At 31.1% G+C, this 18,474-nt stretch overlaps 1 long non-coding RNA gene across 1 annotated transcript; it reads right to left on the reverse strand.

Annotated features, from left to right (window-relative positions):
- Positions 1-605: 605 nt before the first annotated feature.
- Positions 606-18,471, reverse strand: LOC134694881 (uncharacterized). Its single transcript, XR_010102637.1, has 3 exons — positions 18,404-18,471; positions 3,754-3,820; positions 606-938 (listed from the first exon to the last, which is right to left on the reverse strand). It is a non-coding gene; the product is annotated as an uncharacterized LOC134694881 (long non-coding RNA).
- Positions 18,472-18,474: the final 3 nt, after the last annotated feature.

Here is an 18,474-nt window from a genome sequence, read left to right on the forward strand (position 1 = left end):
TCAAATTTTTTTTTGTCGCGGTTTTGAATTTCCGGATCTGCGCAGTAATCTACTTCCGTTTCCGGTCTTGTTTACATGAGACTTTGAATAAAATGTATATTTATCAGTCTAAAAAATGTTTGTCATAAAAAAACCGTTACCTGATGACAGCGTTTATTTGTTTACATTGAATGTGACGTCATAACTTAAATAACGTCACAACTAAAATTCCTAACAACAGAACCAAAATCGGAAACGTTACGGTATTTCCGTTTCTCTTTTAACATTGTTGATTAAAAAAAAAATCATAGTCTTCGTCCCCATTCACAGGTAATGCCTGCCTCATATTATTTGTTGTGACAAATATTGTTGGAAAAATCACAGCAAACATTAGTAGTTAACATTAGAACAATCTTAAGTGTTTCACTGGTAATATAACCAATATTATACTTATAATAATACCAATTGTAATTTATTTGAATAGATAAGTATTTGAATTTCTGTATTAACCAACTTAAGCATGTTAAGTAGTTTGATGTGTGCATTATATGTCGATATATTGTTACATGTTGCTAATTCTAAAAATCTGACCAAACATATTGTTACTAAAAACTTACTACCTTTGCCGTCTTGAATGACTGATATGTTTGCCGTGTATATAACTCCTTTATTTTCAATTTTTGACACACAACTATATATATAGTTCATCATATTTTGTGTTACTGTTACGTTCAATGTGAATGACTTGCAGTCACCTGAGCACATACATACTGTTGGATAACATATCCACTTTGAATGGTAACAGTTATTGTCATGATATCGAATATTATCGTGTGTCTTTTTACCTATAAGGATATCAACGGTACATAGCTGAACTGCCACGTCTGTTGTACAACTTAATTGTAAAACTCTTGAAACATTGTTTGCTATAAGCCTCCCTTCGAGATTGATATCTGGTGCTAAAGATAAAAAAAAAAACACGAGAAAATTAAGGCAAAATTAATATGATCGATCATATACCATCCTCCTCGTTTTCTCCTCATAAATATTTGTTTTTTGATAATATTGAGATAGGCCCAACAAAGTTTTTTGCGTTTGTTAGACCAATAACCATATAGTCATGTCTATTTTGACAATGAAGTAATAAAATTGAGAATGGAAATGGGGAATGTGTCAAAGAGACAACAACCCGACCAAATAAAAAAACAACAGCAGAAGGTCACCAACAGGTCTTCAATGTAGCGAGATATTCCCGCACCCGGAGGCGTCCTTCAGCTGGCCCCTAAACAAATATATACTAGTTCAGTGATAATGAACGCCATACTGATTTCCAAATTGTACACAAGAAACTAAAATTAAAATAACACAAGACTAACAAAGCCAGAGGCTCCTGACTTGGGACAGGCGCAAAAATGCGGCGGGGATAAACATGTTTGTGAGATCTTAACCCTCCCCCTATACCTCTAACCAATTTAGAAAAGTAAACGCATAACAATACGCACATTACAATTCGGTTCAAGAGAAGTCCGAGTCTGATGTCAGAAGATGTAACCAAAGAAAATAAACAAAATGACAATAATACATAAATAACAACAGACTACTAGCAGTTAACTGACATGCCAGCTCCAGACTTCAATTAAACTGACTGAAAGATTATGATTCCATCATATGAACATCAGGCACAATCCTTCCCGTTAGGGGTTTAGTATCATACCATCATAACATATATGAGAAGAACATAACCCGTGTCATGCCAACAACTGTTTTTAGAATAAATGTGTTTAGTTCCGACGCAAAGACCTTATCAGTGACTCAATATTAACGCCAAAATATGCAATCTTTAATGACTTGACAACAGTATCGTAATTATATCTCTTCTTAATAAGTCTATTCAAAGTTTTGTAAGTTTCTGAGGGGAATACTGACACATTTGTGCTTTATACAGAATATTTCCATAAAAAATTGGATGTGAAATACCAGAACGTATAAGAAGTCTGCATGTTGAGCTATATTTACGAATAATGTCTTTATACCGATGATAAAATTTAGTAAATGTTTTAACTAGTTTGTGATATCGAAAACCCTGGTGTAATAATTTTTCAGAAATACATAAATTTCTCTCGTTAAAATTTAAAACATTGTTACATACACGACCGAATCGTACAAGTTGAGAAATATAAACACCGTAAGATGGTGACAAGGGAACGTCACCATCTAAAAACGGATAATTAACGATAGGAAATGAAAAATCATCCCTTTTATCAAAAGTTTTAGTATTCAGCTTTCCGTTAGTGATATAGAAATCAAGATCGAGGAAAGGGCAGTGGTCATTGTTAGTATTAGCTTTATTTAAAGTAAGTTCAGCAGGATAAATTACATTAATATACATACTGAAGTCGTCATTATTGAGAGCCAAAATATCATCCAAATATCTAAAAGTATTATTAAATTTGTTTATCAGGTGTTGTTTTGATAGGTCTTTGCTTATTTTTGTCATAAATTGTAACTCATAACAATACAACAAGAGGTCCGCAATAAGTGGTGCACAGTTAGTCCCCATTGGAATTCCGATAATCTGACGATATACGGAATCCCCAAAGCGAACAAAAATGTTATCTAGTAAAAATTCATGGGCATATATAGTATCAAAGCATGTCCAATTAACATTATTATAGTATATTACATTAACACTATGCCCTATGACATTATTGACAATTTTGCTTCTCAAGCCATTAGCATATTATGAAAACGTATTACACAAGAAACAAAGGAAAACAACATGGCGTTAATACTTACACATATATTAGTGTGAGAACAACAGTAGTTAGTCTTTGCAACAACGTTGACAATTGATCAAAGTAAAGAATATAAGGGACCATATTTATTTCTACGCATTCATAATTTGTTTTGATGTGATGTCATCGACGACATAGTGACAACATCAATTGTTGTAAAACGTCTGAGGAGTGAATAACTAAGTTTATTTCACATGACAATTATCGGTTTTTATTTCACTTGTAAATCACGATTTATAGTCTGTAAAATATTGTGATGAGCCACAACAATTCTGAAAATTCATTGCAAACTTTTAATCCCATTTTGTTTGTAGTAACACCAAAGTTGAAAACGTTTGGTATTTCTACAATAAATAATGCCACTATTTATACCTAAAAGATGACACAGTGATTAGTTTCGGTATAATTATTGGTTGCAATGAATGTAAATCGAAAAAAAGTTTCTGAACTAAAAACTGCAGTAAATATAAACGTAAATGCTTAGCATCATACTGATTTCCTTCTATTGAGCCTAATGATTTATTATAGATTGAAGAAGATGTTGTAATAGTGCCAATGAAACAATTGTTCATCCAAGCCAAAACTTGTAAAAGAAAAAAAAACATCGTAGGTCTTTAATTTTTTCACAGAGTAGCAAGCTTTAAAGGTGCCCGAAATTTACTCAATTGTAAATATGGGTTTTTTACGGGTAATTTATCAATGTTGTAATGTTATTTCTTGAAAGAGAGAACACAGTATTGCAGTCATTCCCTAAATATATATGGATTTTTAAAAATATGTTTGTGCCTCTAGCATCATCGAACATACATGTTTCATTGAAATGGTCAAAAATATTGGTTACACTTATGTTTTTGTCCATGGATTTATGAGTTTTAAACAGTGGTGTACTACTGTTGACTTTATCTATGCTATTGGTGCCTTTCCAATACTATTGTTGTTGTCTGGTTTTTTTTTATATTTTATGTTGTATAATACTCACCACAATCCACAATAAGAAAGTACATTTCTGTCGTTAAAAGAATTAAATATGTATTCTTCATTTCAGTCTGTAAGTTAAAATAAAAATTGGTTAACATTAATTGGTAATACTCTGAATTCATATGTTTTCATTGATATAAGTTTCGTAAATTGAAGAAAACTCGTAGTTGTGTGAGTAATAAATTTCATTTCTGGTTTTAATAGAATCTGTGCACTTCGTCCAACATGAAGAAAATCAACGAAAATTGCTATCGCACAAATAATAATGAATCAACAGAAGATAAGGTGAGTACTATTATTTGTGATCGATATTAATTGCTTAAAGTAAGTAAACATTATGATATCACTTTTGTATGAGGTGTGCATGTAAGCGACATATGAATACACGGATAAAACGTCTATATATTTCTTTTAAAAAATTAAATTGAAAATAGAAAAAATAATCAGTATAAAACATTGTAGATAAGAAGATGTAATATGATTGCCAATGATACAACTTTTAAGTCTTTCAAACGCTTTGAGTACACACTCGTGGTAACATATAAATATATTGCATTGGCTGTACCGATCGTACTCCAACGTCATATGTTTTTTTTATGAATGAAGTACCCGACGTCATAGAATGATGACGTTATAGTTTCAGCATTTTACGGGAAAATACACGCTTCTGATACCGAAAGTCATCACAACAAGGAAACGTAAACATACGATGCTCAAATGTGGTATAAGCCCATTTTTTTTATACATAGAAGACATATATTAAGTAAGTTATCATTAAAATTCATCTAAATACGTTATTATAAATAGTTTGAGCATGTCACTTATTCTGTTTGCTCCGTTGTTTACGCCAATCTAAAAGTGCGTTAATTTATGAAAACGGCAAATATTTGCCCCCGACGTGGAGCGCTTCGATCCCAAAAAAATGCCGTATTTGTCCTATTAGAATCGAAATAATTCACGGGGCTTGAATATATCTAGATTTTACCAGGGGTTGTCCCTTTATACCGATATGCTATCGCTCAGAATAAAATATTTGTCATAAAGGGCCAACCCGTGGTAAAATAACGATATATTCAAGCCCCCATTAATTATTTCTTGAATATACCCTTGTAAGACCTTCATTAATAAGAAATACCCATTACGTATTATCGGCTATTGAATTCCTCCAACGATGACAACTAAACCATAGATTCATTACTAGGTAAATGCACATTAAGAATATATAGCGAAGTTAAACATTTTTATAAGCGGTCAACTATCCGATAATATAGGTCAGTGATGCAACAGTGCAAAAAAAAAGAACAGATTGTAACAATCAGTTGCAATTTGCCTTTTTCAAAAGATAAGTACGAGTTTAAAAACCACTAACAGCAAAAAGAAGATAGAAAACTCAAATTAGGGCATGCATCGGTACTGACAGTTAGTAAAAGTAAAATAACGATTTAAAATCATTCACATTTCAGACTAATAATAAGTACACATTTAACAGATCTATTGTACAAACGTCACAGACATTATGAGAATCGCTTTGACCTGGTGTTTTACCAAACTGTATGTTAGAAGTATCGACACAATGGCGAATAATGTTTTTGAAATGCAAAATCAAAAATCAAGGATTTTACTAGTTACTGTGTTAAATTTATTACATGAAGAATCAGATAATTGAAACAATTGTTTTATGGGTTGTATTATATTTAATGGCTTTATAAACAACTTTGCTGTTCTGTTATTAATTAGAACACAGCCACACTTCCTTAACAAATATTTTTTTCTAAAAGAAAATTGTGTGTATGTTCTAATCAATTTGTAGTTATGAAATCATTCACTTCAGAATTTACAATTGATCCAGAAACTAATACAGACAGAGGCATAATTGAATTTTAAGTGTTTTTGGCTTTTAACTAGCTTTCAGTAACAGCGAGTAAACTCACACCTGACTTTCTTGGTCTGCTGATACTATTTTTAATGTAATTTTTTTGTTTGTTAGTTAACATTTACGTATTCAGGGTTACATCTGGTGTATATACTAGCTTTGATTAGTCTGTAATATTAATATAAATGTTCACTTCTTTTTACTATGAACATCAAAATTTAAAAAATGTCCGTCTCCATTTGAACTGTACATGTATATGTACTGTGTATAAATGCAAATGGTGGATATTTTTGTTAAAGCTTATTGTTGTTTTTTTCTGAAATTGTTTAACATTTCATCCGGTATACTTCTGATCTTTTAATTATCTATCTCTTATTTTATTAATTTTGTATTAACACTGTAACATAGATCAAATTCATTTGTTCAGCGTATGTTCGAGCGTATTAATACGAATTTTTATTGAGTAAAGCCATTTCAATTGATATTTCATTGTGTGTTTTTCAATTTTGTGAAGTAACACTAATACGGGTGAAGGTTTGGTACCATTTAAACGCCAAAACGTGTAAACCCGCTGCAATTGTTTACATCTGCCCTAAGTCAGGAATCTGATGGTCAGAAGTCGTTTGTTGATGTGGTTCGTACAGATGGGTGCACTCCTAACCTGTACAGCAAGTTAACTTGATAACCAGTCATTTGGACTGGTCAAAGTTAACCTGTGACCGAATATAGGACTGCTCTGACCAGTCCTAGGACCAAAATCTAGTTAACTTGAAAAGCGGACTTGGTCCTAGGACTGTTTTTATGTCTGCCAAAAAGTTAACTTGGAAACAGGTCCGCTATTGATATAAGTTAACTTCGAACCAGTCCTGTCATAAAGTTAACATAAGTTAACTTCGGAACCAGTTCTGTCATAAAGTTAACATAAGTTAACTTGGAAACCGGTCCTGCCACAAAGTTAACTTCTGCTTGGACAAATCCGACCAAAACCAGACCTGTTCCCAAGTTAACTTTTGACTGGTCTGCTCAACACTAAGTTAACTTGTAACCAGAACCGCTCTTCGTTGATTTAAAAACAAATATTTTTAATATCTTTGTTTCGTAGTATAAACATCGAAAATAAAGTAATTTGAAAATTAATACTTCCGTTTTATGAACAGGATTAAATACAATTATTTGAAAATAAGTACGCACAGAACGTAACACAAATTTATCTGTGATCTGACAATCTATCTATTATAAAAACGATCACGGTTACAATGATAACAGGCACTGAATAATATATATATTCCGAGATCAAATTCAATCATATTATGTATATTTTTGAAAAGAAGTATATTTGATGTTAGGTGTATACGTCCTTGTTAGTTATACATCCTTGAACTATGCAGCCACAATCAGCAATAGTTTAATTCATTTAAATAATGACTACAAATTTTTGTTCGCCTAAATTAAGCGTGCTAGCATGTCCCCTTTTTACTTATAATACTGATACATAACAAAATTTCAGTAGTTTTGATGCCTCCTGTTGACTTGTACAACAAAATTATTTGACCGCATCCACCAAAACTGACCATATATGCACTTTAATTTGTAAATCGATATACCCGCATAGTAAATCAGCCATATTTTTTATGTCAGGATTCAATGTATAATACAATCATGACAATGGACAGCAAAATTGCAATATAATAACAACAAATTTTTGTTCACATCAATTTAGGATAACAGAATGTCCTCATTTTATTCAAAATATTGATACGTAACAAAATTTCAGTACTGTTGATACCTCCAGTTGACTTGTACAACAATATTATTTGACCGCATCCACCAAAACTGACCATATGTGCACTTTAATTTGTAAATCTATATACCCACATAGTTAATCAGCCATATTTTTATGCCAGAATCAATGTATAATACAATCATGACAATGGACAGCAATATTGAAATATAATAACAACAAATTTTTGTTCACATCAATTTAGGATACCAGCATGTCCTCATTTTATTCAAAATATTGATACGTAACAAAATTTCAGTAGTTTTGATACCTCCAGCTGACTTGTACAACAAAATTATTTGACCGCATTACCAAAACTGACCATATGTGAACTTTAATTTGTAAATCTATATACCCACATAGTTAATCAGCCATATTTTTTATGTCAGGATCCAATGTATAATACAATCATGACAATGGACAGCAAAATTGCAATATAATAACAAAAAATTTTGGTTCGCTTAAATTTAAGATACCAGCATGTCCTCATTTTATTCAAAATATTGATACGTAACAAAATTTCAGAAGTTTTGATACCTCCAGCTGACTTGTACAACAAAATTATTTGACCGCATTACCAAAACTGACCATATGTGAACTTTAAATTGTAAATTTATATACCAGCATAGTAAATCAGCCTTATTTTTAATGTCAGGATTCAATGTATAATACAATCATGACAATAGACAGCAATATTGCAATATAATAAAAACAAATTTTGGTTCGCCTAAATTAAGGGTGCTAGCATGTCCCCTTTTTACTTATAATACTGATACGTAACAAAATTTCAGTAGTTTTGATGCCTCCTGTTGACTTGTACAACAAAATTATTTGACCGCATCCACCAAAACTGACCATATATGCACTTTAATTTGTAAATCTATATACCTGCATAGTAAATCAGCCATATTTTTTATGTCAGGATTCAATGTATAATACAATCATGACAATGGACGGCAATATTGCAATATAATAACAACAAATTTTTGTTCACATCAATTTAGGATAACAGCATGTCCTCATTTTATTCAAAATATTGATACGTAACAAAATTTCAGTACTGTTGATACCTTCAGTTGACTTTTACAACAAAATTATTTGACCGCATCCACCAAAACTGACCATATGTGCACTTTCATTTTTAAATCTATATACCCACATAGTTAATCAGCCATATTTTTTTATCTCAGGATTCAATGTATAATACAATCATGACAATGGACAGCAATATTGCAATATAATAACAACAATTTTTTGTTCACATCAATTTAGGATACCAGCATGTCCTAATTTTATTCAAAATATTGATACGTTACAAAACTTCAGTAGTTTTGATGCCTCCAACTGACTTGTAAAACAAAATTGTTTGACTGCATCCACCAAAACTGACCATATGTGAACTTTAATTTGTAAATCTATATACCTGCATGGTAAATCAGCCATATTTTTTATGTCAGGATTCAATGTATAATAATACAATCATGACAATGGACAGCAAAATTGCAATATAATAACAAAAAGTTTTGGTTTGCATAAATTTAGGATACCAGCATGTCCTTATTTTATTCAAAATATTGATACGTAACAAAATTTCAGTAGTTTTGATACCTCCAGCTGACTTGTACAACAAAATTATTTGACCACATTACCAAAACTGACCATATGTGAACTTTAAATTGTAAATCTATATACCAGCATAGTAAATCAGCCTTATTTTTAATGTCAGGATTCAATGTATAATACAATCATGACAATGGACAGCAATATTGCAATATAATAACAACAAATTTTTGTTCACATCAATTTAGGATAACAGAATGTCCTCATTTTATTCAAAATATTGATACGTAACAAAATTTCAGTACTGTTGATACCTCCAGTTGACTTGTACAACAAAATTATTTGACCGCATCCACCAAAACTGACCATATGTGCACTTTAATTTGTAAATCTATATACCCACATAGTTAATCAGCCATATTTTTTATGCCAGAATCAATGTATAATACAATCATGACAATGGACAGCAATATTGAAATATAATAACAACAAATTTTTGTTCACATCAATTTAGGATACCAGCATGTCCTCATTTTATTCAAAATATTGATACGTAACAAAATTTCAGTAGTTTTGATACCTCCAGCTGACTTGTACAACAAAATTATTTAACCGCATTACCAAAACTGACCATATGTGAACTTTAATTTGTAAATCTATATACCTACATAGTTAATCAGCCATATTTTTTATGCCAGAATCAATGTATAATACAATCATGACAATGGACAGCAATATTGAAATATAATAACAACAAATTTTTGTTCACATCAATTTAGGATACCAGCATGTCCTCATTTTATTCAAAATATTGATACGTAACAAAATTTCAGTAGTTTTGATGCCTCCAACTGACTTGTTCAACTAAATTGTTTGACTGCATCCACCAAAACTGACCATATATGCACTTTAATTTGTAAATCTATATACCTGCATAGTAAGTCAGCCATAATTTTTATGGCAGGATTCAATGTATAATACAATCATGACAACAGACAGCAAAATTGCAATATAATAACAAAACATTTTGGTTCACATAAAATTAGGATACCAGCATGTCCTCATTTTATTCAAAATATTGATACGTAACAAAATTTCAGTAGTTTTGATACCTCCATCTGACTTGTACAACAAAATTATTTGACCACATTACCAAAACTGACCATATGTGAACTTTAAATTGTAAATCTATATACCAGCATAGTAAATCAGCCTTATTTTTAATGTCAGGATTCAATGTATAATACAATCATGACAATGGACAGCAAAATTGCAATATAATAACAAAAATTTTTGGTTCGCATAAATTTAGGATACCAGCATGGTCTTATTTTATTCAAAATATTGATACGTAACAAAATTTCAGTAGTTTTGATACCTCCAGCTGACTTGTACAACAAAATTATTTGACCGCATTACCAAAACTGACCATATGTGAACTTTAAATTGTAAATCTATATACCCGGACAGTAAATCAGTCATTTTTTTTATGTCTGGATTCAATGTATAATACAATCATGACAATGGACAGCAATATTGCAATATAATAACAACAAATTTTGGTTTGCATAAATTTAGGATACCAGCATGTCCTTATTTTATTCAAAATATTGATACGTAACAAAATTTCAGTAGTTTTGATACCTCCAGCTGACTTGTACAACAAAATTATTTGACCACATTACCAAAACTGACCATATGTGAACTTTAAATTGTAAATCTATATACCAGCATAGTAAATCAGCCTTATTTTTAATGTCAGGATTCAATGTATAATACAATCATGACAATGGACAGCAAAATTGCAATATAATAACAACAAATTTTTGTTCACATCAATTTTGGATAAGAGAATGTCCTCATTTTATTCAAAATATTGATACGTAACAAAATTTCAGTACTGTTGATACCTCCAGTTGACTTGTACAACAAAATTATTTGACCGCATCCACCAAAACTGACCATATGTGCACTTTAATTTGTAAATCTATATACCCACATAGTTAATCAGCCATATTTTTTATGCCAGAATCAATGTATAATACAATCATGACAATGGACAGCAATATTGAAATATAATAACAACAAATTTTTGTTCACATCAATTTAGGATACCAGCATGTCCTCATTTTATTCAAAATATTGATACGTAACAAAATTTCAGTAGTTTTGATACCTCCAGCTGACTTGTACAACAAAATTATTTAACCGCATTACCAAAACTGACCATATGTGAACTTTAATTTGTAAATCTATATACCTACATAGTTAATCAGCCATATTTTTTATGCCAGAATCAATGTATAATACAATCATGACAATGGACAGCAATATTGAAATATAATAACAACAAATTTTTGTTCACATCAATTTAGGATACCAGCATGTCCTCATTTTATTCAAAATATTGATACGTAACAAAATTTCAGTAGTTTTGATGCCTCCAACTGACTTGTTCAACTAAATTGTTTGACAGCATCCACCAAAACTGACCATATGTGAACTTTAATTTGTAAATCTATATACCTGCATAGTAAATCAGCCATAATTTTTATGGCAGGATTCAATGTATAATACAATCATGACAACAGACAGCAAAATTGCAATATAATAACAAAACATTTTGGTTCACATAAAATTAGGATACCAGCATGTCCTCATTTTATTCAAAATATTGATACGTAACAAAATTTCAGTAGTTTTGATACCTCCATCTGACTTGTACAACAAAATTATTTGACCACATTACCAAAACTGACCATATGTGAACTTTAAATTGTAAATCTATATACCAGCATAGTAAATCAGCCTTATTTTTAATGTCAGGATTCAATGTATAATACAATCATGACAATGGACAGCAAAATTGCAATATAATAACAAAAATTTTTGGTTCGCATAAATTTAGGATACCAGCATGGTCTTATTTTATTCAAAATATTGATACGTAACAAAATTTCAGTAGTTTTGATACCTCCAGCTGACTTGTACAACAAAATTATTTGACCGCATTACCAAAACTGACCATATGTGAACTTTAAATTGTAAATCTATATACCCGGACAGTAAATCAGTCATTTTTTTATGTCTGGATTCAATGTATAATACAATCATGACAATGGACAGCAATATTGCAATATAATAACAACAAATTTTGGTTCGCATAAATTTAGGATATAGCATGTCCTCATTTTATTCAAAATATTGATACGTAACAAAATTTCAGTAGTTTTGATACCTCCAGCTGACTTGTACGACAAAATTATTTGACCGCATTACCAAAACTGACCATATGTGTATTTAATTTGTAAATCTATCATGTCTATATACACCATGACGTACCGCATAGTATTAATCAGCCATATTTTTTATGTCAGGAATTAATGTATAATATAATCATGACAATGGACAGCAATATTGCAATTTAATAGCAACAAATTTTTGTTCGCATAAATTTAGGATACCAGCTTGTCCTCCTTTTATTCAAAATATTGATACGTAACAAAATTTCAGTAGTTTTAATACCTCATGCTGACTTGGAAAACAAAACTAGTTGACCAAAACTGATCATATGTGCACTTTTATTTGCAAATCCTTATACCCGCATACTATTGTAAAGAGCGCCTTAATGTCTCTCCTGGCGCTCCTGTTCACATTTTAGTAGGACCGTAAATGTACACGTAATCAATAGCAGACTTGTCCACAGGTCTGGTCAAAAGCAGACCTGTCCTCAGGTCTGGTCAGGAGCAGACCTGTCCACAGGTCTGGTCTGAGGCAGACCTGTCCTCAGGGTTGGTCAAAAGCAGACTTGTCCACAGGTCTGGTCTGGGGCAGACCTGTCCTCAGGACTGGTCAAAAGCAGACTTGTCCACAGGTCTGGTCTGGAGCAGACTTGTCGATAGGTCTGCAGCAGTCCTAAAAAAGCAGACCGTAGGTCTGGTCCACCAACGACGAAGTTAACTTGCTTGACTGCTTAAAAAAGTTAACTTAGAAAGCAGTCAACAAGTTAACTCTAAGTTAACTTTTGTCAAGGTTAGGACCGCACCCATCTGTACGTGTTTCTCGTTTCTTGTTTTTTATATGGATTAAACCGTTGGTTTTTTCGTTTCAATGGTTTTACACTAGTAATTTGTGGCTCTTTATAGCTTGCTGTTCGATGTGATGCAAGGCTCCGTGTTGAACATTGTACTTTGACCTATACTGGTTTACTTATATAAATTGTGACTTGGATGAAGATACTCCTGTATCTTTATATCAAGTATAATCTGTGACACGGATATTCCATAACAATCAACCAATTCGTGGAACTCTTGGCTTAAAATCATCAATGTCAGCAGCAACCCTTTATCAAGGAAATCATGAAAGGAAATACAAAAAACCATAAAAGCCGTTAAGATCGTATCAACATGGTGATATATACTCAATGCTGGAATGTTGCTACATATATGGCAAAGAAATGGAAAGTTCACTTCGTTGTTTCATTTAAAAGTTAACGAAGGTTCAGGTCAGTTCCAATCAAAACAATTGTGTTAAGAAAGGATTTCACTATAAAACTCTGATATCGTACCATAGTACTTTTAGCTTCCTCTTGCAACTGAGATATATAGACAATTTCAAACTAATGCAGATAAAATATGTGCATTTTTCATATTATTAATGTTTCAATCGTTATTATTTTGTTTAACAGTAGTAGCATATCATCTTCAACAAGCTTTGCCGTTCGTATATTTTAAATGATACGCTGTCTGAGAATATTTGACTGAATCTTGATCATTATCACTAGATAGATATTTTTACAAAGAAGTAAATATTTACTATGTAAATGTGTCCAGTGATACTGTTTTGTGTTTGTTTTTATTACACGAAATGCAGATACGTATGCTATGTTACTTGATTATTTTAGACTTTTTGAAAGTTGGATATACGTTTAAGTAGGTTATCAATCAAATATAAGAATAAAACACGAATTTTACAGCTAATGCTCTGTTCGGGACTTCTTTGATTAAGCTCCAATATTGTTAATGTGTTATACTTTTAAGTAGTAGAGCATTGATAAGAAGTAGTAGATTCGTAAACGATAATCTTCGCGGGTTGATTATCGTTTTCGAATCCACTACTTCTTATCAATTCTCTAGCTAAACCCATTTCTGGCAAACGACTATCTGTTTCATGATCTGAAAATGAATCAACGGAATTTCATGACAATAATTTCGTATTTTGTCTTTTTTATTCTTTTATAGCTGGAAATGATAACAGTCGGAAACCAGGTTGAAAAAGAACAAAAGAATCGAAGCTCTTTATTAGAGAAGGCGAAAAATGTTTACTGTATTGTTTACCAAAGTGATAAAAATTTTAAAAGTTAATAGAAACATACAAAATTGCAATTTTCTTCTCAATCATTTGCATAAGTTTTCAATTTATCTAGTTCATAGTTAAGCAGAACAATAAGATATCAAGTCGACGACATGGGTATCTTTCAAGTTGGATGACAAAAATGCATAACCTCCGATTTTTTTTTTAAAAATTACCACGGACGGAAAACATATCAATATATTAGTTCAATAATTTTCGTGTCTGCCCTTCCATTATGTGACTGAAGAAAAATATTAAAAAAATGGGTTATAATTGTATCGAAAAGATAAAATCGAGTGCACCTTTTTATGTTAGGGCGTGTTTGAGTTGAGTATTTTGTCTTGATATCGTACAAAGTAAGAATATTTCATCTATCGTCTCGCTTCAGATTCTATCATTTTATATATTAAAGCTACAGGTTGACGTTATCACATAAAAAAATCACAGTACTAAAAGATGGAAAATATGGGTCAAGTGAAATACCTATCTAATGAGTCACAACAACAGAGAAGATGTGTTCATATAGCTATTTTTTTTTACTGAAAGTACTTGACGACAGTCTTTCAAGTTGGATGATGAAAATGCATATCTTCGAAAAATTCTAATTTTGTGTGTGTGATAACTAGAGTTTATAGTCTTTATACCCTAAACAAATCTAGTCTGCCCTTCCACGAAATATTTTTAATTAGAATGTTTTTAAATGTTTATGAATTTTCGAAAATTCCACCTGACAACCGATCAGACAATAGTTTAAAGTTGAATTAATGCATAGAAGATTATTAACTGATGCTCATTAGCTAGTTGAAACATTTGTCTTTAAAAATACAACTGACATAAAAGGATCGTAATGGTGCAATGTGGATAAATTTATCGGATTCCAAGAGCAAAATTGGAAGCGCGTCATCCCTACAATGGCTTCCGTTTCTACGATTGTGAAAATGAACTGGCGTAATGGGGAGATAATTTTGACGAAGTAGGAGCCTGACTGATTAGATTCACTCGGTTCACATTTATAGTTAATATATACTTAATATAAGTTTAATTTAACTTAAGGTAGCACTACAGTCTAACAATGATTATTTGAAGATAATTTTTTTATCACATAATTTTGAAATAAGTATTATTCTGGACAGTTTGTAAAAATCCCAAAGTAATTATCATATCACAACAGGGAGTAAATTGATAATGAACTTATGTAAATAAAAACACATGGTAATTAGTCTAACTATATAGGCATTTGGGAGGGGCTAATATGTCAATCATCTGTTGATACCAGTGTCCAGCTGCTAATCAATGACCACAAGCTACATATTGTAGTCCTATCTCGTAGTTTTGCAACAAACAATATTTATATAACATGGAAGTGAACAAAGAAAAAGAGAAAAAACTAAAGGGAAAAAAGCTACAAAAATGAAAAAAAAATACTATGGAAATGAGTGGAAAATTATTTTAAGAGCCTCTGACTGCCTGTATAAATTTCTTCTCTTTGGTCTTCTTCATTTAAATACAGTTTTATGCATTTTTTAATAACTTATTTTCAGTTTATGTATAATTTTCAGTTCCCTTAAATTAAAAATCATGTGGGAAAGTATATTTTCAAGAAAACGGTGGTTTTGATCTTTTTATGAACATGCTTTTTGATGCACACTTTTAATGTTTTAGCTAATTTTAGACATAGTTTAATTCTTTTTTAAAATTCAAATGAAAATCATTAATTATATTTTGAGAATAATGATGTTACATGTAAACATTGATTAAATGCAGCTGGCCAATCATGCTACTCTTATCTGAGACTGTCTGGAAAGAGGCGGAGCCTTGTCTATGTTGGTCAAATCGCTGACGTCAAACTCCCGCCAAATACCAAGTTAGTGTTGGACAGTTCACATATAATGCAAAATTTACAGCATTAGAGCATCAAAGACACATAGTGTGTGGTTCTATTGATAGAGTAATGATATCAGAACACTCCTGGGATGTTCCCAGTGGAATTGTTGTATTTATATTGACTTTATAGGGGTTCTAAGGGGGAAATTCAGTTTTTAGGTCATTTCTCAAAACATTTTTTCATGAGAATTGTAAGGAAAAAAAGAAAATAGAAATTTATGGGTACCCCCTTTGGCTTGACCTTGATATATATGATTAAAGGGTGTTTTTTCTACAATACCGTGTCCCAATTTTTGGATAATTTGTTTCTAAATGAATTTATAGGTCTCAAAAGATGAAGGTGAAATTAGGATTGGCACCCAGCAGTTAAATCAATATATATTCTTACTGGAGGCATATATAAAAATCTAAGACACGGTTTTGCAGATTGTATATGGTTGTTTAAAGGGATAAAAAAAAATGTTTACTACCATCTGACATGAATGTGCCATTTTCATCCAAGTTGGAAGACCACTTTTTTGGCAATTAATGAGATCTATTTTGAGATTGATCAAACCAAAAATAAATTTATATATAGATTAAGAAAGAGTTATATTTCAGCTTTAAAATGAATTAAAGATTTTAAAAATCCATTGAGCAGTTCGGGAGAAATTAGTCTTTAAAGACTGTTGATTGGAGTCAGAAAATTCTGACTGTAGTGCTACCTTAAATGTGTTGTTATCTTCCCTTTTGTTTACCAGATTTTATATTTGTAAATTATTATTTTATTCTAATATGCTTAATCTTTACAAATAATCAATATTGATTACATTTTAGTATGTATGATTCATTCAAAAAGACATATAATTGATATACGGATTTTTATAAGTCCTTTTTGAAAGTTAAAAAAAAAATAATTACCAACATTTAGAAACCTTTAATATTTACAGATATAGTATTCAGCAACCTAATGAGCAAATCAATGTCTTCACTACCACCCCTGTGATTGAGTTCACACACATTCAAATTCACTAAACATATTTTAGATCTAATAGAAGTGTAGATGACACAGTAACACCTCTCCACTAGACACCAGTTGATAATAAGATAGATACAATGGTTAGTCTTAATTGAAATATTATATATAAACTTTGTATTAACTGGTTCATTTTCATTATGTTTTGATTATTGTAACGTTCTTACATTTGGCATCAATCGACAATCAGTTAATGAACTAGTACTATTTGTAGTACTCATTCTGAAACCCAAGCAGAATTGCCTTTTCTACAAATGTACAATATATAATTAAGTCAATTTTGCAATATATCATGCAAGCTGCTCATAGCCGTGATCGTCTAGTCGTTGGCACCGTAAGACATAACTGTGATATTAACAGTGCCAATTTCAAGCCTACATAGTAGCAACCGGAATGATTTTTTGTAATGCTTTTTTTCTACCAAAATATTGTTTTTAATCATAGGGGTATCTATATTTCATTTTAACTGGTTTTACGGTCAAAGAAGTAGTTTTACAGTCGTAGGTTATCATACTTTATTCACATTAGTGTCAGTTAAATGTTGATGCATATTTGGATCGTTTATAATCAAATAAAGAAAAACTACGTGTTCTTGGTATGTTATCATTTTAATACTAAAACCAAAAGTAAGCATTTGCTATGATGAACAAGATGATGAAAAGGGAAAGGCCTAGTACGTTAAAAGAGATGTTTATGTTATCAAGGAATTGTACCAATAAGTAATATTAACAATTTCTTGAGTTAATAGTCACCTGTGTTTATATATCTTATTAGATAACAAAAAGACATAAATACAATTTATTGACATGCATTGAAAGATATACGCTATAATAATGATATTAAAATAATTATTTGCATCAGCACTCGTGGTGTAGTGGTATCATGCATATACTACAAACTTTACTGACGAAAATTCTCGCGAGTTCTAACCTTCCATTAGTCACTCGTTTTTGAGAGGATAACGTATCGTAAGTTAAAAGTTTAAAGTTCTGATATAAGTTATCTAAAGATAACATGGTGGTCACTGGATTCTTGAAAAATAATCTACTGTTAGAACAATAGTCTGACGTCAGATAAGTGGGTTAAGTTATGCGAGCTTAAATGGAGTATACTTCAATCATCATGTATTGAACATTATTTTAAACCAAATAGTGTTTTTATGATATCAATAATTATTCTTTACTCACATAATTGTTGTGGCTTCTCTTATATCTTTTTTGATTTTCAATTTAAATAAATAACGTAGGTATTTCCATAA

The sequence above is a fragment of the Mytilus trossulus genome, chromosome 13, assembly GCF_036588685.1.
Source record: "Mytilus trossulus isolate FHL-02 chromosome 13, PNRI_Mtr1.1.1.hap1, whole genome shotgun sequence".
Lineage (NCBI taxonomy): Eukaryota > Metazoa > Mollusca > Bivalvia > Mytilida > Mytilidae > Mytilus > Mytilus trossulus.